This window comes from Hemiscyllium ocellatum, chromosome 29 (assembly GCF_020745735.1).
Source record: "Hemiscyllium ocellatum isolate sHemOce1 chromosome 29, sHemOce1.pat.X.cur, whole genome shotgun sequence".
Taxonomy (NCBI): Eukaryota; Metazoa; Chordata; class Chondrichthyes; order Orectolobiformes; family Hemiscylliidae; genus Hemiscyllium; species Hemiscyllium ocellatum.
Window position 1 is genome coordinate 16,684,674 of NC_083429.1, and position 25,181 is coordinate 16,709,854.

The window sequence follows — 25,181 nt, forward strand, 5'->3', positions numbered from 1 at the left end:
TGAAAGTGGCGTCACAGATAGACAGGGTGGTGAAAAAGGCATTTAGCATTTGGCCTGCATTGATTGACGCATTGAGAATAGCAGTAGGACGTTAGGCTCCAGTTGTATAAATTGTTGGAGTTTTGTGAATAGTTATGGTCACCCTGTCATAGGAAAGTCGTCGTTAAACTGGAAAGAGTGCAAAGAAGATTAACGAGGATATTTGTTGCCAGAAACAATAGGCCTGAATTATAGGGAGAGGTTGGCTAGCATAGTACTTTATTCCTTGGTACGTAGGTGAATGAGGGTGACCTTATTGAGGTATATAAAATCATGAGGGGCATAGATAGGATGAATGCATATAGTTTTTTTTTACCCTAGGAATAGGGATTGAAAACCAGAGGGCAAAGTGAGGGGGGTAAAATTTAAGAAGGACTGAGAGGCAACTTCTTCACTCAGAGGGTGGTGTGTATGTGGAATGGGCTGCCAGAGAAAGTGTTTGAGGCAGATACATAGCTACATTTAGAAAACATTTGGACAGTCAAGGTCTGACTAGGGATACTCAATGTGGATTTGTGTGCTGGAAGTCATGTCTGACAAATCTTTGAGATTTTCCAGGATGGAACCAAGAAGATAGATGAGGGTAGGACAGCGGATGTTGTCTGTCTGGACTTGAGTAAGGCCTTTGATAACGTCCTGCAAGGCAGGCTGGCCATGATAGTTAGCTCACATGGGATCCAGGGAGAGGGGGGTTAATTGGATTCAAAATTTTAAAAACATTTGGATAGATGCATGGATGGGAAGGGTTTAGAGGGATACGGACCAAATCCGGGCAGTTGAACTAGCTGAGTAGACAATTTGGGCCAAAGAGCCTCTTTTCATGCTGTAGTATTCTATTACTTCTTTACCAACATTTTTCCCAACTTACTTAACCTATCAATATCTCTCAAAGTTGTTTGTATCTCTCATGCAATCTGCCTATTTCTGTGTCATCTGCAAATTTGGCTACAGTATATTTATTTCCTTCACCTCATTAACTTAAGTTGTAAACCAATATGGTCCCAGCACTGATCCCTGTGGAATCCCATTGATTTTAGATTAACAACCTGAAAAAGAAGAACTATTTCCCACTTGTTGTTTTCTACCCATTGGCCAATTCTCTATCCTTGCCAATATTCTACCTGCAACATCTTGGATCCGTACCCTATGATTAACCTTTTGTGAGGTACCTTGATGAGTGCCTTCTGAAAGTCTAAATGCAATGCATCTGCCTACTTCCCCTCTATCTACTCTGGTTGAGGCTTCCTTGAAATTCTGTAATAAATTAGTCACAATTTCCCATTCACAAAGCCTGCTATTTCTCATATCACTGCAATAATGTCTGTATGCAGAACCTCAGGCAAGAATAAACTAAATCTCTATAACATAAAGAACCATTGCCTAAAATTTATCTATTCTCCTGATTCAATTGCTGAAGGTCTTCCTTTTTCTTTCCCCTTAACTGCTACTGTCCACTGGCTTCCAACAACTGTTTACCATATATCCATGTACCTGTCCTGCTCAGTAATGCCACTGCCATCTTAATTATCCTGTGCTACTCTTGTGATGTAGTATTTTCCTGTATTAAAAATAGGTTCCAGTTGCCAAATCCAGGCTTGTCTGTATTTGATTGGCTTTAGTCTGCCATCCATTTCAATTTGGTATTCTCAGCAAAGAACTATTTCAATCTTCACTGTGAAAATCAGTTACAAACAGCACTGATCTCTGAGGCACTGTATGACATCAAGATGCTTTTGATACTTAGTTTGTTGTATGTCTGAGTGAGTGATGTATTTGGAAAAACAATGCAGAATTTAATGCAATTGATATATTAGTCCAGCCCACCTGTTGAACCAATGGAAAACCCACATAGTTTCTGAGGAGCATGGGAAGAATTGTTTGAATTGAGTGCCTGCTAGAGAATTAGCTGACTAGCAGTGGCCTTTCATGGGATTTAGGAGTCTTGGTGTGGAAATGCTCCAGCTGCTGACCAATTAGAGACTTACTGCTCTCCGTAACTAGCTGTGCCACTGTTAGCAGTAGCTGCAGTCAGGAATACTGCAGGGCCAGTACCAAATGGCACCATTGGATCACTTGATTCGAATTAATAAGGGCGGATTTAGGTCACACGAGAGTGTTTGGGGAAGAAGGGTCAGAGAATCCCTTTTTTCCCCATGCTGCATCTCTCATTAAGGAACCCACTTCAAAGAGCATGGGAAGACGTAATTGAATTTGCTAAGTGACTTTCAGGAGTCATGGGTAAGCAGTGCCACTCTCACTCAATCTCTGAACAAGCACTAGGCTCTGGTGGGCTCAGGAATAATAATATAAATTTTGTTCCAGCTGACAGTTTAATTTCGGGAAGTTATCCTGGGATGGGGAAATATGTTCGGATTATCTTGCAATTAATTGTGTCTTCCTTCAATATTTCCTGCCTCAGTTGCCTACATTAAATATAGCTCAGCGCAATTCTCGTTTTTTTAAAACTGAAATGTCTGACCTTTACTGGCCCACAATATTTTTCATCTTAACTTTTCCTGTGATCTCAATGAGAATGGGTTATTCTATCCCAAGATGGCAGCATTTACAGTTGTTTACAGGCACCCATCTAAGGTAATCTGAAACTAATACATTGCTAAATTGTATTCCTTAAAATTTGGGCGACAAGTGAGTTGACTGTGTATCATACAGACCGCTCTGTCAACACAGATGGGGTGAACTTTGCTCAGTCTCTGAATAAATGTGTTTTCCAGCAGATGTCCAGCTAGTATGTGTCAATTTTCAGACCAGTTGAATTTCCTATATCAGCCTTCGTGCTTTATCTTCTGTTGTCTGCATCTGTTGTTGCTTTAAGTAGGGTGTGTGCATACTCTAGAACCTCCTGATCAAAGTCTCTTCTGTCTGTCTACTCACCATAAAGGTTATGCGAGCGTTTGAAAGAAAAGCTTTACACTCAAGTGATACAGTGACAACGTTGCCAAACCAGCCGCTGTTCACAGGTCAATGAGAAAACAAAAGCAGCAGTACGAACAAGTGAATGTTTCACTATTTCACATTATTGAGAATTTGCCTGCAGCTATTCTTGGCATGAAGCACACCCTGCAGCACTAACCCATGTGATACATTGCATCAAAACTGACTAAATAGGTCTGACTATCTGTCAAATTACTGTGAAAAGCCCATATATGAGTAGTGATCACAGGTTCATTACATTAGATGCTTGCTACTACAATGTACCAAATTTTCTTCTGGTTCAGGAGAGACACATTTTAAGAAATGGCAGATTACACTTAGTTTCTTTATTGGATAAGTATTCCTGATGAAGGGCTTTTGCTCGAAACAACAATTCTCCTGCTCCTTGGATATTGCCAGAGCTGCTGTGTTTTTCCAGCACTACACGTGACATTTTAAGAAATGGATGTATGATGCTCAAAATAAAACAAACCAACATAGGAAGCCCATGCATCCAGCTAAGCTCAGAAGTCACTGAACAAGCATTGGCATTGTGTGATGCTGAGAGTTTGATAACTTGGGATAACATAAAGAAAACTGGTTCTACAGTTGAAAAGCAAATATTATCAGTGCAGTGGGGAGAGCTAGGACACCAGAAATGGTTGAGTGGTCCTTCAGAGAGTCAGCAAAAATATGATGAATGTGAATAGCTGCCTTTTGTGCTCCCCGTAGCTTTAATGATAAACACAAAGAACATTTTGCTCCCTCCAGTGAAGTGCATTTTGTTGCTGAATCAAGAAATATTAATGCTTGTCACTAATGACGCTGCCATTAATGAACACTGCATTATTTAGATTTCAATGGCAGATTAGACTTAATTTCTTTATTGGATAACTGTAGTCCTTAGTTACCAACAACCCCCTCTCTTCTTCTCTTTCCCCCCCCCCCACCAAAAGATTGAGCCCTGACAGCTTGTAAACGATGGTGTCATCAAGCAGTGCGCATCAGTACTGACTCTGATTTTAAATTGCCAGAAAGAGACCAAGTCAGACGGCATAGAAGTAGGTCTTTGGCCCACCATGTCTATGCTGACCAAGAAACACCAAACTAAACTAATCCTGTTTGCCTGCACTTCATTCATAGCCTACTCTGCCCTGGCATTTTAAGTGCTGGTCTAGTTGCTTCACAGTGTTTACTGTGGAGAAGGACATGGATGATGTAGAATGTAGGGAAATAGATGGTGACATCTTGAAAAACATCCATATTACAGAGGAGGTAGTGCTGGGTGTCTTGAAATGCATAAAAGTGGATAAATCCCCCGGACCTGATTGGGGTACCCTAGAACTCTATAGGAAGATAGGGAGGTGATTACTGGGCCCCTTGCTGAAATATTTGAATCATTGGTAGCCACAGATGAGGTGCCAGTAGACTGGGGGGTGGCTAACATGGTGCCAGTATTTAAGGATGATAAGGAAAAGCCAAGGAACTATAAATCGATGAGTCTGACATCGATGGTGAGTAAGTTGTTGGAGGGAATCCTGAAGGGCAGCATTTACATACATTTGGATAGGCAAGCACTGATTAGGAATAGTCAGCATGGCTTTGTGCATGAGAAATCATGTCTCATGAACTTGATTGAGTTTTAATAAGTAACGAAGAGGATTGATGAGAGCAGAGCAGTAGACATGATCTACATGGACTTCAGTAAGGCATTCAACAAGGTTCCCCATGGGAGACTGGTTAGCAAGTTAGATCTCATGGGATACAGGGATAACTTGCCTTTTGGATGCAGAACTGGCTTGAAGGTAGAAGACAGAGGGTGGTGCTGGAGGGTTACTTTTCAAACTGGAGGCCTGTGACCAGTGGAGTGTCACAAGGATCAGTGCTGGGTCCACTACTTTTTGTTGTTTATATAAATGATTTGGATGTGTGCATAAGAGGTATACTTAGTAAATTTGCAGATGATTCCAAAATTGAAGGTGTAATAGACAGCAAAAAAGGTTACCTTGGAGTACAATGGGACTTTGAGCTGAAGAGTGGCAGTTGAAGTTTATTTTAGATAAATGTGAGCTGTTCCAGTTTGGAGAAGCAAATCAGAACAAGAATTAGACACTTAATGGGAAGGTGTTGGGGAATGTTGCTGAACAAAGAGACCTTAGAGTGCAGGTTAACATTTCCTTGAAAGTAGAGTCACAGGTAAATAGGGTAGTGAAGAAGGCATTTGGTATGCTTTCCTTTATTGGTCAGAGCATTAAGTACAGGAGTTTCGAAGTCATGTTGCGGCTGTATAGAACTTTGGTTAGGCCACTTTTGGAATATTGCAATTCTGGTCTCCTTCCTATCGGAAGGATGTTGTGAAACTTGAAAGGATTCAGGAAAGATTTACAAGGATGTTGCCGGGGTTGCAGGGTTTGAGCAATAGGGAGAGGCTGAATAGGCTGGGGCTGTTTTCCCTGGAGCGTTGGAGGCTTAGGGGTGACTTTATAGAGGTTTATAAAATCAAAAGGGGCATTGATAGGATAAATAGACAAGGTCCTTTTCCTGTGGTGGGGGAGACCAGAACTAGACGGCATGGTTTAGGGTGAGAGGGGAAAAATTTAAAAGGGGCCTAAGGGGCAGCTTTTTCACACAGAGTGCGGTGTGTGTATGGAATGAGCTGGCATAGATTCATGCGGCAGGGGGCTGGGGACCAGAAGAGAAGACGAGTAGACAGTGAGGTGGAAACTAGAGACTGTAAGGAACAGGATCATGTAGTTAGCATTACCAAGGGGAAGAGTAGGCAGAGAATAGATGATTGGAAAGGAACTGGTGGTCTTAATGCAAGGAGTATAGTAGGTATGGCAGTCAAACATAGGACTTGGATTGGTGCCTGGGAGTATGACGTCATTGCGATCACAGTGACTTGGTTGAAGGAAGGGCATGATTGGCAACTAAATGTTCCAGGATATAAAAGCTTCAGACAGGACAGTGAGGGAAGTAAAAGTCGGGTGGAAGGGGGGGGGGGTGCAGAGTTGCATTGTAGGTCAGGGACGATATCAAGGCTGTGCTAAAGGAGGACACTATAGAAGGCTTGAGCAGTGAGGCATTGTGGGTAGAGCTGAGAAATAAGAAAGGTACAGTTACATTATTGGAGCGTGTACTACAGGCCTACTAACTGTGAGCGTGAGGTAGATGAACAAATAGGTAAACAGATTATGGAAAGATGTAGAGGCAACAGGGTGGTGGTGATGGGAGATTTTAATTTTCCCAACATTGACTGGGATGCACTTTGTGTCAGAGTTCTTGATGGGGCAAAATTTGTAAGGAGCACCCAGGAAAGTTTTCCAGAGCAGTATGTCAGTAGTCCAATTAGCGTAGGGGCCATATTGGACCTGGTGTTGGGGAATCCGCCAGGCCATTTGGTAGAAGTTACAGTGTGGGATTTCTTTGGGAATAGTGACCAGAGTTCTGTAGATTTTAGAATACTTGTAGACAAAGATGAGAGTGGTCCTAAGGGAAGAGTACTAAACTGGGCCAAGGCCATTTTGCAAAATTCGTCAGGAGCTGGGAAATGTGGATTAGACACAGCTACTTGAAGGGAAGTCCACATTCGATATGTGGGAGGCTTTCAAAGATAGCATAAAGATAGTGCAGGATAGACATGTCCTTTTGAAAACTTAGGGATAGGAAAGGCAAGATTTGTGATCCATGGATGATAGGATGGGGAGCCTGGATGACCAGCCAAGAGGAAAAGGGAAGTGTACATGAAGTTCAGGCATCTTAGAACAGAACAGGCTTTGAAGGAATATCAGGAGGGTAGGACCAATCTTAAACGAGGAATCAAGCGGCCTAAAAGGGGTCATGAAATAACTTTAGCAAGCAGACTTAAGGAGAATCCCAAGGCCTTTTATTCACATATAAAAAGGCAAGCGGGTAACTAGAGAAAGAGTTGGTCCACCAAAGGATAAGGAAGGAAGGTTGTGTGTCGAACCTGAGAAGATGGGTGAAATTCTCGATGATTACTCAATGAGGAGAGGGACATGATGAATGGTGAGATTACAGATAGAAGTTTGCTTACTCTGGATCACATTGTCATAAGGAGGGAGGATGTGTTGGGTAAGCTAAAGGAAAATTAAGGTGGACAAATTGCAAGACCTGTTGGGATCTATCCTAGGTTGCTGAGGGAGATAAGAGAGGAAATAGCTGCGGCCCTGACAGATATCTTTGTAGCATCGTTAAACACAGGTGAAGTGCTGGAGGACTCGAGAGTTGCTAATGTGGTCCCCCGTTCAAGAAGGGTAGTAGGGATATTCCAGGTAACTACAGACGGGTGAGCCTGACGTCCGTGGTGGGAATGTTGCTGGAGAATGTACTGAGGGATAAGATCTATTTATGTTTGGAAAACAATGAGCTTATCAGTGATAGGCAACATGGTTTTATGCGGGGGAGATCGTGCCTTACCAACTTAATAGAGTTCTTTGAGGAAGTGACTAAGTTGATAGATGAAGGAAGGGCTGTTGATGTCATATACATGGACTTTAGTAAGGCGTTTGATAAGGTTCCCCATGGTAACCTAATGGAGAAGGTGAAGTCACGTGGTGTGCAGGGTGGATAAAGAACTGGTTGAGCAACAGGAGACAGACTGTAGGATTGAAGGGAGTTTCTCGAAATGAAGAAAGGTGACCAGTGGTGTTCCACAGAGACCAGTGCTGATCTGAAAGAGGGCATTGGTGGTCTGATCAGTAAGTTTGCAGATGGCACGAAGATTGGTGGAGTAGCAGAAAGCACATGGGACTATCAAAGAATACAGGAGAATATAGATGGACTGGAGAGTTGGGCGGAAAAGTGGCAGATGGAGTTCAATTCGGGCAAATGTGAGGTGATGTATTTTGGAAGTTCTAATTCTAGAGCGAACTATACTGTAAACAGAAGAGCCTTGAGAAAAGTTGATGAGTAGAGAGATCTGAGAGTTCAGGTCCATTGTACCCTGAAGGTGGCTGCACAGCTGGACAGAGGAGTGAAAAAGGCTTATGTATGCTTGCCTTCACCGGATGGGGTATTGAGTATAAGAGCTGGCAGGTCATGTTAAAATTTTACAAGACTTTGTTTCAGCTGCATTTAAAGTACTGTGTACAGTTCTGGTCGCCACATTACCAAAAGGATGTGGATGCTTTGGAGAGGGTGCAGAGAAGGTTTGCGAGAATGTTTTCTGGTATGGAAAGAGCTAGCAATGAAGAGAGGTTGAGTAGGCTTGGGATTCCTTTTCATTAGAAAAAAGGAGATTGAGGGGAGACTTGATTGAGGTTTACAAAATCATGAAGGGTATAGACAGGATGGATAGATATAAGCTTTTTCCCAGGGTGAGGGATTCAACAATGAGAGGGCACGCATTCAAGGTGAGAGGTGAAAAGTTTAAGATGGATACACGGGGAAAGTACTTTACACAGAGGGTGGTAGGTGCCTGGAATGCGTTGCCTGCAGAGACAGACGCGGTAGATTCATTTAAGGTACATCTAGACAGATGCATGAGTAGGTGGGGAGCAGAGGGATACAAATCATTTGGAATTGGGCTGGAGGTTTAGACAGTGGTTTTGGATTGGCACAGGCTTGAAGGGCCTAAGGGCCTGTTCCTGGGCTTTAAATTTTCTTCATCGTTCTTTGTTTTCTTTGTTCAGTGAATACTCGAGGTCTTTTTCCAAGGATAGGGGAGTGCCATCCTTGAGGACTTGCTTTTAAGATGAGAGGGGAAAGATTTAAAAGCAACCTAAAGGGAAGTGTTTTCACACAGAGGGTGGTGTGTGTACGGAAGGAGCTGCCAGTGGGAGTCATGGAGTTGGGTACAATTACAGCATTTAAAAGGCATCTGGATGGGTGTTTGAATTGAAAGAGTTTAGAGGGATATGGGCCAAGTGCTGGCAAATGGGACTAGATTAGGTTAGGACATCTGGTTGGCATGGATGAGTTAGACTGACGTGTCTGTTTCCGTGCTGTGCATCTCTGTGAGTCTATGATTGTAATCGTAGGCATTTTCCATGACACATTATCAGAGAGCGTTCATAAGAGAAGCTGGGGCATGTCAGACAGGCAACGTAATGAAATCATGTAATCAGAAAATTGATAACTCATAAACAGCAGAGGCAGCAGTACTTGCACACAACATTTCATCAGTCTGCCTCATCACATGTTTGTGTGTCTGTCTCTGTATGTGTTTTACATATGTTTGTGTGTTGTTTCTTCCTTAGATGTTATAAAGTTGTTTTTTGATTTAAAAATAGAACTGATTTAGTTTTTAAAGCCAATCCATTGAAAGAAATTCTGTAAAATACCACTGTTTGATGTTCTTGTCAATGCCAAGACCAAGAAGTTACCCTGATGAGGGGAAACCCCTGTTCATGTTTCTCTGGTGACAGTATGATTGTAGAGCTACTCAATACTCCAGTCTGTGTGTCTTGTGGTGAGTAGTGCTGTTTGGTCGTGGCAGCATTGGGAGAAAGACTCAAAAGTGGACTTAGAGCAAACTCATTTCTAACAGCATGACTGCCTTCCTAATTTAAACCTGTAAAGATAGAAACTGAATATACAGGCACAATCTTCTATGATTAAAATGAAAATATGCGTTCTTGAGGTGAGGATGTCAAACTGTGGAAAGAAACCTGACCATTTTCAGTTTACCTGCCTATTGTGAGACTCTCCAATTTCACCTACCTCCTGTGTACAGGGATGTCTTGCAGCTATTATCTCTGTGTATTAGTTTTCCACATCTAGATAATGGTGGGCCACATTTTGGTTTTCAGTTACCAGTTGATTAATTACTTAGTTTGACATTGGTCTGTCGGATCACTGAATATAGCAATGTAATTTATCTATGTTTTTACGTTTTTGTTTTCTTTGAGTTATCTATCAGGGTGGTGAGTGGAATAGTTGCTGTCCATGTAGACAACAGGGGTTCATCATCATTTCTTTATCCTGTTATAGGTACAGAGGTTAGTGAATGGGCTTGCTGTAAGGGAGCTGTTCAGTCTCTGTGCAGAGCTGATTGCAATGCACCATCCCAGAGCTGCCATCTCGTGATTAAGGAGTTAGATCCTAGAAGAAGGTCAGTTGTCTCAGGATGCTGTTTCAACCTGTCCTTAATTCTGAAGACTTGTTAACATATGAAGTCTCAATCTTGAGGCTAGAGTGTATCGTGGAAAATGGTCCCCACTGTGGAATTGATTTAAGCTCTAAGAGTTCATTTGTGTAGCACAGAACAATAAAAGTTGAAACTCTCAGCAAAATGGCAGGCCTGCAAAGGATAGTGGGGGTCATTAACTTACTAATAATTGTGGTTTTTTTGTTTAGTCAGGTACCTGATGTGCTTTGGTAAAGACTGAGAAATTAAGATGAATGTCTCAAATCCCATTGGCTGAGACAGACCTCACCACCCCTTTATTTCTAGTTGTTCTAGTTGATGTGATTTTGAGGAGATATGTAAATTGAAAAACCTGGAGCATTATTAAACAGTGATATTCTCAAAACTTGCTTCTATCTTTCCCTTACTCACTCTTAGTGAGACTGAGCTAGGTTCATGTCAGTATGTCGACATCTGTGTCTGTCAAGGAACATGGAGGCTGATATTGGACTGAGAGCAAGTTTTGAGAAGATTTGTAGCTCAAGTTGAGGTTGTGGGTGTAGGTTTTCTCACTGATCTGTAAGGTTCATGTTCAGACGTTTCATCACCATACTAAGTAACATCTTCAGTGAGCCTCTGGATGAAGCATTGCTGATGATTCTTGCTTTCTATTTATGTGTTTGAGTTTCTTGGGTTGATGATGTCATTTTCCTGTGGTAATGTCATTTCCTGTGCTGATGTCATTTCCTATGGTGATGTCCATTCCTGTTCTTTTTCTCAGGAGGTGTTAAATTGCGTCCAAGTCGTGGTGTTTGTTGATAGAGTTCCGGTTGAAATGTCATTCTTCTAGGAATTCTCATGCATGTCTCTGTTTGGCTTGTCCTAGAATGGATGTGCTGTCTCAGTCGAAGTGTCCTTCCTTATCTGTATGTAAGGATATTAGTGCGAGACGGTCATGTCATTTTGTGGCTAGTTGATGTTCATGTAACCTGGTGGCTAGTTTTCCGCCTGTTTGTCCAATGTAGTGTTTGTTACAGTCCTTGCACGGTATTTTGTGAATGACATAAGTTTGGGTCCACCAAGGTGGATGACACCTTTGTCATCACTAAATGAAACAAATTAGAGGAAATCTTCAAGACCATCAATAATACCCTTACTGGCATAAAGTTCAGTAAAGACGAGGAAAACAACAACAAGCTGCCATTCCTAGATGTCACAGTACAGTGAACAACCAATGGGGAATGTCAAATCAGCGTCTACAGGAAAACAACACATATGGATCGAATATTGATCAACAAATGCAATCCTCCCAACATCCACAAATGAAGCTGCATCAGAACATTATTCCAACAAGCCACCACACACTGCAGCACAGAGGAACTACGCAGAGCAGAGGAAAATCACCTACACAATGTGTTCAAAAAGAACGGATACCCAATGAACAACCTGTGGATTTCTCAGCAACAAATCCATACAAGCAGACAAAACACGTCCAGAAACCCTAGCCATTACCCCTACGTCAAAGACATCTCAGAAGTGACTGCCAGACTACTCGGACCCCTTGGCATCATGGTAGCCCACAAACCCACCAACACAGTAAAACAGCAGCTAATTTACTTGAAAGACCCTATACAGACAACAAGCAAAACTAATGTCATTTACAAAATACGTTGCAAGAACTGTAAGAAACACTACATTGGCAGAAACTTAGCCACTAGGATACATGAACACCAACGAGCCACAAAACGACATGACCCTCTCTCACTAATATCTTTACATGCAGATAAGGAAGGACACCACTTCAACTGGGACAACACATCCATCCAAGACAAGCCAAATGGAGTCATGCACAAGAATTATGACATTCCAACTGGAACTCTATCAGCAAACATGTTCACTGGCATCCCATTTCTCACCCCCTGAGAAAAAGAACAGGAAACTACATCACCACAGGAAATGACTTCACCAACCCAAAGATACCCAAACATATAACAGAAAGCAGGAATCATCAGCAGTACTTCATCTGGAGGCTCACTGAAGATGTTACCTCGTATGGTGACGAAACGTCTGAAAGTGAAGCTTCCAGCTCAGCGAGCAAACCTACATCCAGTTGTAGTGAGGGGGTGTGGGCTCCTGAGCATCTTCTCAAATACATCTTTCATGTTGAATACATTGGGAAAATGCCTGGTGAGGGGATAACCTGTGTGCCTGTTTTCCAACTGTTAATCATGCAGAGATTACTTTTGTTTGTCTTTCCATTGTAAAACAAGGCATTCTCACCACGGTCTCCCCCTCCTTTGCACCCACCTCGCTCTACCCCCCCCCCCCCCCAATACACACACATTCTCTTGGTGTCACGCTCTTACATTCACCCCTCTATGACACTACCTTTCTCCCCTGTCACTCTTTCCCCCTCCGTGACTCAGATCTACCCCCTTGCTCTTCCCCTCCCTGCACTCCCACTTCCGTGCCCCCCTTCCCCCCACCTTCTTGCCCATCCCACCCCACACTCTTCTCCCGCTACTCTCTTCCTGCACTTCCAACCCCCTTGCTCCATCTGCTGTCCCATCTTACACCATCTTGCTCTCCCTACCCGTGCTTCCCCTCCTTGCTCTTCCCCCTTGTTCTCATTCCCTCTGTTCTACCCACTTTGGTCTCTTACCCCCCCCCCCTTCGTTCTCTCCCCCTCTTCGTTCTCTCCCCCCCCTTCCTTCTCTCTCCCCCCTTCGTTCTCTCTCCCCCCTTCGTTCTCTCTCCCCCCTTCGTTCTCTCTCCCCTCCTCGTTCTCTCACCCCCTCCTCGTTCTCTCTCCCCCCCTTTTATTCTTGCTCCCCATCATTCTCTCCCCCCATTTGTTCCCCCTCCTTCTTTGTCGTCTTCCCCCCATTCGTTTTCTCCCCCTTCGCTCTCCTCCCCCTTCGCTCTCCTCCCCCTTCCCTCGTTCTCCTCCCCCCCTTTGTTCTCTTCCCCCCCTTCTGTTCTCCCCTCGTTCCCCCCGCTCTCCCCCTCCCCTCGTCCTCCCGCCCCTCATCCTCCCGCCCCTCGTCCTCCCCCTCCCTCTTTCTCTCCCCTCCACTTCGTTCTCTCCCCCCCTTCGTTCTTTCCCCGCCCTTGTTCTTCCCGCTCTCGTTCTCCCTGCCCTTGCTCGACTCCCCGCTTTCCCTCCATTCTCCTCGCCCTTGTTCTCTCCCTTGTTCACCCTACCCCCCCGTTCTCTCCCCCCACTCTACTCCCCTCAGCTCTAGCCCCCTTGTTCTCTTCCCACTTTGCTCCACTACCCTGTCTCAACTCCGTCCTTGCTCTCCCCCTCAATCTCCCACTCCCTCGCTCTCCCACCCCCCCCCCCCCGATCTCCCCTTCCCGCTCTCCCATCCACATTCTCCCCCTCCTTGTTTTTCCCCACCCCTGCTCTTCCCCCGTACTTTCTCTCCCACCTCCCTGTCACCCCTTCCCACTCCTGGGTCACTTTTCTCCTCCCCTGAGTCACCTTTCTCCCACCCAAGTCACTTTTATGCCCCCCCGCTCTCTCTCTCTCTTCTCTCTCCCTCCCCCAACCCTTCACCCCAATTATTTTCCTCTATCTCCCCGATCCCCCAGTCATTCTTCTCTGTCCTCCTTCACTTCATCACTCTTCTCTCTCCCCCCCCCTCCCCATCATGCTTTCCTCTCCCCCGTCATTCTCACCTCCCTCACGACCCCTCTATTTCCCCACCTATACTCCTCCCTCTCTCCCACCCCCACCCATTAACTTCTCCTCCATCACTCCCCCACCTCTCCATTTCTTGCTGAATTTCCTCCCCCCCCATTTTCACTAGGGGGAGTTGATGAAAGTGAGCAGTTTTTACAAGCAAACATACCCCCCCCACCTCCCCCACCAAGGGCATAACACACAGCTTGAGATGCCCAGTTTTTTCCAGTGCAGTGAATTATTATGAATAACACCATGAGGAAGCAAAACTATTTGTAGCTTATGCAATGATTGTGAATAAATATTTGTAAAGCAGGAATAATGGCAGGGTGTGGGAAAAGACATTAATTGGCTCACTTGGAGAGCCAGTAGGGATACACCAGAGGTTTTCTGGATAATTCCTGTACAAAGTAATGCTATCCATGAGATGTGAAGCCTGATCTTATTCTCCCATGTTTGCATTCTTTTTTTCTCAGCCTGAGTTTTGCTGCTGTTATCACAAACATGCTATCTATTGCTGGCCACAGCTTCTTTATGGGGCACAAGCTGGAGAAATTGACAGTGGAGGGAGAGACTCGGACAAAGAGCGGGAGTTAAAATATTTCGTTTTTCTGTAGCATCCTTTTTGTTCTCAGTCACTCTTTACTAAATGCTGCAGACATATAATTAATTCTGTTGGCATTTGGGGTATTGGATCTCTCAGAGATACAGAAGAATTAAATCATGTATTCACAGCTGCTGCCACCTTCTGGGACCTGTGCATATAGTTCAAGGACTTTCATTTCCTCTACCCCTCGCCATAGCCACCCATTTATTATGTATTCCCCAGCTTTGTTCCTCCAACCACTCCCCCACCCCCATTCATAACCTCATGCTTCTCCAGATGAAATTCCATGTCCAATTTTTATACCCTCTTAATAATTGGAGGATGTCAGTTTGCGGTAAAACTAGAGGGACAGGCTATACTAAGGGTAAGACCCACTGCTCCCAAGCTGTTCTCCAGTTTCTGATTGGTTGTATCCAATGTCTGCTGCGGAAGGGTATGATGTTGGGTGGATCAGGGCTAGGGTCATGGTTACCTGGCTGCTGTCCTCAAGTACCTGACCACACCAGTGCTTGATTTGGCAGGCAATACGGTCCAGGACAACAAGAAAACCAAATCATCGATAATGAACCAATGAACCAATCATCTCTTCATTATCAAATACACGCAAAGTTTTTTATCATCTGCAAATGTTCAAATCATGCCTCTCATTCAAGTTTAAATTATTAATAAACTCCACAAAAAGCAGAGGATCCAACACTCTGTGATGTGACAAACCACAGGAAACTACTTTGCATTTGCAAAAACATTCATCAATCATTTGCTTCCTGTCACTGAGTGAGTTTTGAATTGGGTTTGCCACATTCCCCTGTATCCTCTGTACTTTTACTTTTCTGACCAGCCTACCGTATGGAATCTTGTCAAATCCCTTACCAAAGTCCATGTGGACGACACCCACTGCATTACTTGTTACTTTCTCAAAAAATTTCATGAATTAAGTAAGGCATGACCTTCCCTTGACAAAATCATGCTGACTATCCCTGATTGGTTGACACTTTACCAGGTAACAATTAATCTAAGTAATTTGCCTACTACTAATGTCAAACTAACCAGTTTATAATTATTTAACCTATTCCTTAGCACTATTTTGAACAATAATACAATGTTCACAAACCTCCAATTCTCTGGTATTTCACCTGTATCAAATAAGAATTGGAAACTGATCCTCAAAGCTCCATAAGTTTCTTCCCTAGTTTTCTCTAACAGCCAAGGAAAGAATCGATCCAGCCGTGGTGATCTATTCAACTGCAGTGAGGTCAGTTCCTCCAAAGTGTCCCTTCTCATTGTACAAATATAGAAACATACGAACAAGGAACAAGGGTAAGCAGCTTGGCTGTTTGAGCCTGCTCCACAATGCAATAAGCTCATGGCTGATCTGATTTTTAACTTCACCCCTGTGTTCCTGCATATCCCCAATGTTCTTTCATCCTCTTGAGAGTGGAAAATCTATCTATTAGCTAAGGGGGAACAATTTCAAGATTATCAGCAAGAGAACTACAACAAAGATAGGATGCAACGTCTTTATTCAGAGAATTGTTATATAAGTTGGAATGTGCTGCCTGGGAGAATGATGCAGGTGAGGTTTGAGAAGAGAGCTGAATATATATTTGAAAATGTTAACTTTAGAAAGCTAAAGAGAAAGGCTGGCAAATGGGCATGGGGAAGGGTCACCAGACCCAAAGTGTTAACTTTGATCTCTCTGCACAGATGCTGCCAGACCTCCTGAGCTTTTCCAGCAACTTGTGTTTTTGTTTCTGATTTACAGCATCTGCAGTTCTTTCAGTTTTTATTACAACTGGGACTAGCTGGGTGACGCTTTTACGAGCTGGTACAGACATTGATGGGCCAAACTCCTACCTCTTGTACATTAAACTGCACTGCTGCCTCACAGCATCAGGAACCTGGGTTCAATTCCATTCTTGGGCGACTGTCTGTGTGGAGTTAGCACGTTCTCTCCATTTCCTCTGGGTACTCCAGTTTCCTCCCTCAGTTGAAAGATGTGCAGATTAGATGGATTGGCAATGTCAAATTGTCTATAGTGTCCAAGGCCCCGTTATTAACTGTGGGAGATGCAGGGTTACAGGTATGGGTAGGGGGTTGGGTTTGGGTGCGATGCCCTTCAGAGGTTCAGTGTTGACATGATAGGCCGAATGGCCTGCTTTCACACTAGGGATTTTTGTGATTTCTGGGAAACTCTTTCTATACTTCTGCTTTAAAATATTTCAAGATTCTGTATCCAATGTCTTTTGAGGAATGGCAGTCTAAAGATTCTTAAGTCACTGAGGAAAAAAAAGGTCTCCTTATCGCTGATTTAAATGGGAAACCCCTTACTTTTACTTTTAAATGTGACCCCTAGTTGTAGATTTTCCTGCAAAAGGAAACATTACTTTAATATTCACCCAGTCAAGTCCCCTCAGGATCAATTAAATCACCCTGACTCTTCTAAACTCCAGATGATAAACATTTAGTCTGTCTGTCCTTCTCTCTTCAGGCAATCTGCTCATTCCAGGTATTAGCCAGTAAACCTTCTCTGATCTGCTTCCAATGCATTAACATCCATCCGTAAGTACGGTGACCAGTATTCCAGATGTGGTCTCGCTAATTGCCCTGTATAACTGAAGCATGACCTCTCTACTCCTGCATTCCATTCCCCATAACATAACCGCAACATTCTATTAGTTTTCCTGATTACTTGCTGTATCTACACACTAACTTTCTGTGTATCATGCACTTGGACACACAGATCTCTCTTGATTTCAGGTGCAACATTCCACCATTTAGAAAGTCTGCTTTTTAAAACTTCTGTTCTGCCAAAATGGACAATTTCACACTTTTCCACAATGTACTCCATTTGCTGGATCTTTTCCCACTCACTTAGCTTATCTATATACACCCCTTTATATGCTCCTTATGTCCTCATAACTTACTTTCCTAACCATTATTGTGCCATCAGCAAATTTGGCCATTATACCTATGATCCCTTCATCCATATCAATTGTATAATTTGCAAAGAGTTGAAACTGGAGTACCAACCCCTGTGACACATCACCTATGACATTCTGCCAGCCTGAAAATGTCCCAATTATTCCTACGCTGTGCTTCCTGTTAGTCAGCCAATCTTCTTACCATGTCAAAACATTACCACTGCTATGTAAACTTTTACTTTTCGCAGTAGCTTTTGAAGTGGCATATTATCAAATGTCTTTTGGAAATATAAATGCAATGCATATACATCACAAATTAATTTCAAAGATCTCCAATACATTAATTAGACATGATTTTCCTTTGACTGAACCATGGTCAGATTCGTTGTATGACCCTTTGATTTTTTTTGCTATAAATTCTGTGTCTGATGTATTCTCTCTCATTACTGCCTGAGGAAGGAGTGCGGGCTCCGAAAGCTTGTGGTTTCAAATAAACCTGTTGGACTATAACCCGGTATCATGTCATTTTTTTTCTGACCCCCTTTTCTTCCCCCTTGCCCCATCCCCCTTTTCTGCCTCCCCTTTCTCCCCAATCTTTTCTGTCACCTTCCTCCCTCCCCACCCTTTTCTGCCCCTCTTTCCTCCACCCACCTTTTTATGTTGTCCCATCCTGCATTCCACTTCATTTTCTGACTGTGTTGAGTCTAGGCATTCCTGGCTTTTCTCCACGAGGATTAAATCCTTTGAGACTTTGAATCATAAATAAACAGCATTGTGGAAAGCCTGTCAGGTATGAGGTAGTCCTCTGAACTGATGGACGGTTGAGACTCTGAAAGTATCTAACTTGGTCAATAACATGAAACCCATCTCCTGGTAAGGAATCCAGAAAACAAGGGAGCACAGCGTTTAAGTTACAGTGAAACCTTTCAGGGCTGATGTATTAATGAACCTCTTTACTCAGAGGGTAGCTGAAATGTGGAGCATCCTTCTCCTAAAAAGAAAAGCAACTGAGGCCCAAGAAATTTCCAAAACTCAGACTGTAAGAGGTAAAGATGTCAGTGTTTAAGTGTATAAATGGAATTGAATATTGATCAACAATGATAAACTAGATGTCATAGAGCCACAGAGCACAGGCACAGGCCCTTCGCCCCAACTCTTCCATGCTGACCAGGTTTCCTAAATTGAACTAATCCCATTTGTCTGCATTTGGTCTTTATCTGACTAAACTTTTCCTATTTATGTACCTGTCCAAATGTCTTTTAAATGTTTTAATTGTACCCACCTCTACCACTTACTCTATTCCCTGTATGCAACATCCTTGTGTGGAAAAAGTTGTTTCTCAGATCTCTTTTTATTTAAAAATCCTTCTGTTCTCACTTTAAACCTATCATTGAATCCCTACAGTGTGGAAACAGCCCTTTGGCCCAACAAGTCCACGCTGACTCTCCGAAGAGCAACCCACCCAGACCCATTCCCTTACCATCCTACACTGACCCCTGATTAATGCACCTCACCTCCACATCACTGAACAGTGTGGGCAATTTAACATGGCCAATTCACCTGACCTTCACATCTTTGGATTGTGGAGGAAACTGCAGCACCTGGAGAATATCTATGCAGATACAGGGAGTATGGCTCATAGTTTTGGACTCAACTATCATGGGGAAAAGACCCTGACTATTCACCTTGTCTGTGCCCCTCATGGTTTTTAAAGTTTCTATAAAGTCACCCCTCAGCCTCCAGTGCTCCAGGGAAAAATATCCTGCCCCCACCATATAACTCGAACCTTCCTATTTCAGTAACATCCTTGTCAATCTTTTTTACACCCTCTCTAGTTTAATAACACCCTTCTTATAACAGAGCAACTAGAATTGTATGCAATACTCCAAATGTCATCTTATATTGTCTTGAACAGTTGTAACATGATGATCCTGCCCTTGTGCTCAGTGCTCTGACAGATGAGGGCAAGCATGCTAAACTCCACCAACCTGTCTACCTGTGTCGCCAATTTGAAGGAACTATGTACCCACACTGTAGGTGACTCTGTTTGACAGCACTCCCTAGGATTTTGTGATTATCTGCGTCAGTCCTGCCCTGAAGGTTTTGACTTTTAGGCAAGAACTTTCAGAAGAGGAGAAGGATATTTGCAAGTAAAGGTACGGCTAGAAAGTGGAACTTTCAAAGCTGAGATGATGACAGTCCAGAGACAAGTATGTTCCTGTTAATGTAAAGGGCAAGGCTGGTATAGGGAATACTGGATGACCAGAGAAATTGAAGCTCTGGTCAAGATAAAGAAGGTTAGCATATGCCAGTTATTGAATGAATACTGTTACAACATGGAGTTAACCCCCCCCAACCCACTAATTTAAACCAGCAACACAGAAAAGATTTACTGTGTCGTAATCTGTTAAAATTTGAGAGGCCAAGAACTACCCCAAAGACCACTATTTAAGATAAAAGTTAACAACTTTATTTTTTAAAGTCTAACAGAGAATAATTAACTAAAAGCTATGTACAACTCCTTTCTCTAATCTATCTTTTACTTTCCCTCCCCAATACTGGTCCGATAAACACCTGATTAAGATTTACAGAAAAATTCAAATTTCAAAACTAGCTGGCTGTGGAATCTGCTGTCCAGGTCGGTGTCGATGTTTTCCTCTGTGCAAAGTCCTTCTCGAGACAGGTATCTCTCAGAGTTCTGACCAGCAGCCTACATTTGTTGTCTTTTGGCAGTTCTCCCCCAACTGTTCAATTTGTTTTAATACTTATACCCCAAAGCATCAGATTGTTTCATTGGTTTTAATATTGTCAAACTTGATTGGAGGTATAATTTAAACTGATTGGCCGAATTCAAATTTGTTTTTGTCTCATAGCAACCCAGGTACTGCAAGCTGCTGGACCAAATGTTACATTGTAAATTCTCCAGCACTCTGTGTGCTTGCTAAGTCCTTCACTCTCTCAAAGGTACAGTACCCCTCTACACCTTCATAACACCTCCCCCTTTAAGAAAAAATAAACCAGATAGCTTCATTTTATTTTCTATTCTTTAAACACACTACCATAACATACAGATAAATTTAATCTAAGTCACATTAACTTCTTCATATATATATATATAAATAAATATATCTAACATTGAATAGATGTATCTTATCTATACTTCATCATTAAATCTGCTATAAAGCATCTACGATTACATTCTTACGACCCGAAACATGTACTATTTTTAAATTAAAAGTCTGTAACATAAGGCTGCAATGAAATTGCCTCATATTCTTGACTTTAAAGCATTTTAAAGACGTAAGGGGATTGTGATCTGTGTGCAGAACTGTCTCCCACACATTGTTCGTGACATGCACATTAAAATGTTGGAAGGCCAGAACCAAACTCGCTAGTTCTTTTTCGATAGTGGAATATTTCGTGGTTGTTGAGTTTCTTCAAAAAGTAACGAAGCAGTTCAATCCCATCCTCCTCTTCCTGCAGCAGTACAGCTCCAACCGCTATGTCACTAGCATCAGTGGCAACTTTGAGGTTTTGAAAAGTTTGGTGTAGATTTCAAATGGTCAAATGTCTCCTGGCATTGTTCTGCCCACCAAAACTTTGAAACTTCTTCAGCAAATCGATTAATGTTACCACAACACTGCTGAAGTTTCTAACAAACTTTTGATAGAATCCACTGAGTCCTCAGAATTGAAGCACCTCTTCCTTTGAGGTTGGTTGTGGAAATTCCTCGATGGCCTTCGTCTTTGATTCCATGGGGTCAACCTTCCATGACCGATGCTATGTCCCAAGAGCATCACCTCTGCTTTTGCGAATTCAGTTTTAAGTTTATTACCAGTTTTGCTTCTCGTAGTCATTCAAAGAGCACTGCCAACTCTACCATGTGATCTTTCTGGGACTTACTAAAGATCACTACATCGTCCAAACAGACTGCGCAGTTTGTTAACCCAGCCACAACTCTGTCTTTGGAATGTGGCGGGTGTGTTCTTCATTCCAAAGGTCATCACTTTAAATTAATATAGCCCATTTAGGGTTACAAACGCAGAAATTTCTTTCACTGTCCCTGATAAAGGTACCTGCCAGTAACTACGTATTAAGTCCAACTTGGTGATGTAACTGGTTTGTTCAACTTTCTCAATATAGTCCTCCAATCTAGGAATTGGATAGGAGTCTGACTTTGTAACAGTGTTGACCTACTGATAATCCATTGCACAGCAGGTTAGGCAGCATCCAAGGAACAGGAAATTCGATGTTTTGGGCATAAGCCCTTCATCAGGAATGTCATTCCCGATGAAGGGCTTCTGCCCGAAACGTTGAATTTCCTGTTCCTTGGATGCTGCCTAACCTGCTGTGCTTTAACCAGCAACACATTTTCAGCTCTGATCTCCAGCATCTGCAGACCTCATTTTTTACCCTACTGATAATCCATGCAGAATCGTTGAGACCCATCTGGTTTGGGAACTAAGATTCAGGTGGTACGGTGCTTCAGAGGTTAGCACTGCTGCCTCACTGCCTCAGGGACCTAGGTTCAATTCTAGCCTCGGGCGACTATCCGTGTGGAGTTTGCACTTTCTCCCCGCGTGGGTTTCCTCTGGGTGCTCCGGTTTCCTCCCCCAGTCAAAGATGTGCTAGTCAGGTGAATTGGTCATGCTAAAATGCCTGTAATGTTAGGTTCATTAGTCAGCGGGAAATGGGTTTGGGTGCGTTACTCTTCGGAGGGTCAGTGTGGACTTGTTGGGCCGAAGGGCCTGTTTCCACATTGTAGGGAATCTAATCTAAGATGATCGGCAAGCACCACTTGCTCTGGCTTGGTTCAGTGATGTTCTTGTCAATCATGGCCTCCACCTCCATCTGGACCTGTCGGGCTTTGAAAGCATTAAGCCGATAGGGATGTTGTTTTATCAGAGCAGTATTCCCTATGTCTGCTTCATGTACAATGGCATTAGTCCTCCCCATCTGAATCTTTCTTACATCTTATACTGTAGCAACAAACCTTTCAACTGTGTTCTGTGCTCATGAGACAGGTAGTTTACTTATCTATCCAACTCCTCAAGAACTTCTACATTTTTAAATCTATTTTGAGGTACATCATCTGGATTTGATTCCTCACTCTGCGGGGCAGTAACTAACACCTGTTTCTCTACTTCCTTCTCTCTAGTATAATATGGTTTCAGCATGTTCACATGACGTACCCAATATCTTTTTTTCCTATCTGGCATCTTTACTGGAAAGTTCACCTGACTCAATTTTTTCTCAATTTGACACGGACCACTAAACCTGGCTTTGAAGGGATCTCTTATCACTGGTAACAGTACTAACGTTACTTCGCAGGAGGCTCCACAGCACTGATGATGTCTCCTAGCCAGGGGACGAAACGTTTGCAACTAAAACTTCCAGCTCGGCGAACAGAACCAGTACTAACATGTCATCCCCTCGGGAAAACATTTGAGTCTCAGAGCTTTTATCTGCTACCTACTTCATTCTATGCTATGTCCTCTTTAGGTGTTGTTTAGCTAATTCACCTACTCGATTTAATCTCTCCCTCACCTCTGATACATAATCGAAGTGTGAGATCTCCAACTTTGGTCCTGTCAATTTTTCTTTATTTAATTTCACTTCATGCCCGACCATTAACTTGAAGGAAGTGAACTGAGTAGATTCATTTGCGGCATCTCTAATGGCAAACAAAATGAATGGGATACCTTTATCCCAATCATTCTGGTAATCCTGACAGTAAGCTCTCAACATGGTCTTCAAGGTCTGATGCCATCTTTCTAAAGCTCCCTGGGATTCAGGATAATGTGCACTGGTTTAAGGTGCTGTATGCCTAAGCTATCCTTAACCTCTTTAAACAGCCTAGCAGTAAAATTTGATCCTTGGTCAGACTGAATCTCTATGGGAAACCCATACTGTGTAAAGAAAGCTGCTAACTCCTCTGCTACTCTTTTTGCCTTGGTGCTCTGTAATGGAATTGCTTCTGGAAATCTGGTAGACACCTTCATTATGGTTAACAATTACTGGTTCCCACTTTTGGTTCTTGGGAGGGGACCCACACAATCAGTTATAACCAAGTGAAAGGTTCTTCATGTGGGAATCGGCAACAAAGGTGCTGGTTTTATTACTGTCTGTAGCTTATCTTCCATTTGGCATATTATCACATGTATGGCAAAAGTTAACCGCATCCTTGTGCAGTCCAGGCCTACTACCTCTGAGAGTTCTGACTATCAGCCTACATTTGTTGGTCTTTTAGCAGTTCTTCCCCAACTGTTCAATTTGTTTAATATTTATATCCCAAAGCATCTGATCGTTTCATTGGTTTTAATATTGTCAAAATACCAAGTTCAGACTTGATTGGATGTTAGTATCTTGGGTATAATTTAAACTGATTAGCCAAATTCAAATTTGTTTTTGCCTCCTAGCAACCCAGGTACTGCAAGCTGCTGGACCAAATGTTACATTGTAAATTCTCCAGCACTCTGTGTGCTTGCTAAGTCCTTCACTTGCTTAAAGGTACAGTACACCTCTACACCTTCATAACAATCGCGAGAAGAGCATTAGGGAAGTAGAGTATACTTGAGGGAAATCAGGAGGAGATAGCTTTGGCACATAGGAAAAGGATTCTGCAAATTCGTCAAGGACAAAAGGGCCTTAAAAATCAGCAAGGCCTAAAAATTCATCAAGAACAATAGGACCTAAAAAATCCTGTGTGGAACTACAGGAGATGGGTGCAATAACTAAATGCACATATCTCATCAGGATTTACTGTGGAACAGGATGTGGAGGCGAGAGAGCTTTGGGAAACAAAGTGATTTCTTGAAAAGTGTCCATATTACAGAAGAGGAGATGCTGGATGTCCTAAAATGCAAAAATGTGGTTAAATCCCTGGGATCTGATCAGGTTATCCTAGCATGTTTTGGAAAGCAAGGTAACTGATTACTGGGCCCCTTGCTGCGATACTTAGATCATCAATAGCCACCGGGAAGGAATCGGAAGATTGGAGGTTGGCTAACATGGTGCCATTATTTAACAAAGGTGGTGAGGAAAAGCCAGGAAACTTTTGACTGATGAGTCTGATGTCAGTGGTGGGTAGTTATTGGAGGGGCTTCTGAAGAACAGGATTACAAAAATTTGGAAAGGCAAGACTGATTAGGGATAGTTAACATGGCTTTATGTGTGGGAAATTGTGCCTCACTAACTTGGTTGAGTCTTTTTGAAGAAATGACAAAGAAGGTTGATGAAGGCAGAACAGTGAACGTCGTTTATATGGGCTGCAGGAAGGTAATCAACAATGTTCCACATGATAGACTGGTTAACAAGGTTATATCACAAAGAATAGTGGGAAAACTAGCCATTTGGAGACAAAATTGGCTCAAAGGTTGAAGACAGAGGATTGGTTGCGCTCTTTATTCCAAAAGGGTTGAAGGTTACTTTTCGGATTGGAGGCCTTTGACCAGTGGTGTTGCTGAAAGGATCGATGCTTGGTCCACTGCTAATTGACATTTATATAAATGATTTGGATGTGAGTATCGGAGGTGAGGTTAGTAAGTTTGCGGATGACATCAAAATTAGTGGTGTCGTGGACAGTGCATGTATGGAATGAGCTACCAGAGGAAGTGGTGGAGGCTGGGACAATTACAACAATTAAAAGTCATCTGGATGGTTATATGAACTGGAAGGATTTAGAGGGATATGGGCCAAATGCTTGTAAATGGTCTCTAGATTAATGTATGATATCTGGTTGGTGTGGACAAATTGGACCAGAGTCTCTTTCTGTGCTGTACATTTCTATGACTCTCCTCTAAAATACAACACCAAACATTTATCTGAATTAAACTCCATCTGCCATTCCTTGGCCCAATGGTTCAGTTGATCAAGATCCAGTTGTACTCTTTGATAATCTTTTTT

At 42.8% G+C, this 25,181-nt stretch overlaps 1 protein-coding gene across 6 annotated transcripts in view; it reads left to right on the plus strand.

The window, feature by feature from the left end:
* arhgap32b (Rho GTPase activating protein 32b) overlaps positions 1 to 25,181 on the plus strand; it is a 574,866-nt gene that overhangs the window by 315,502 nt on the left and 234,183 nt on the right. The window contains exon 1 of one of the 6 annotated variants that reach the window (XM_060846664.1): positions 23,733 to 23,786. The exons of the other annotated variants lie outside the window; for them this stretch is intronic. The gene's annotated coding sequence lies outside the window, so the exon portion shown is untranslated. Of the gene's footprint in view, positions 1 to 23,732; positions 23,787 to 25,181 lie in introns of those variants that run through there. 6 annotated transcript variants of the gene reach the window in all.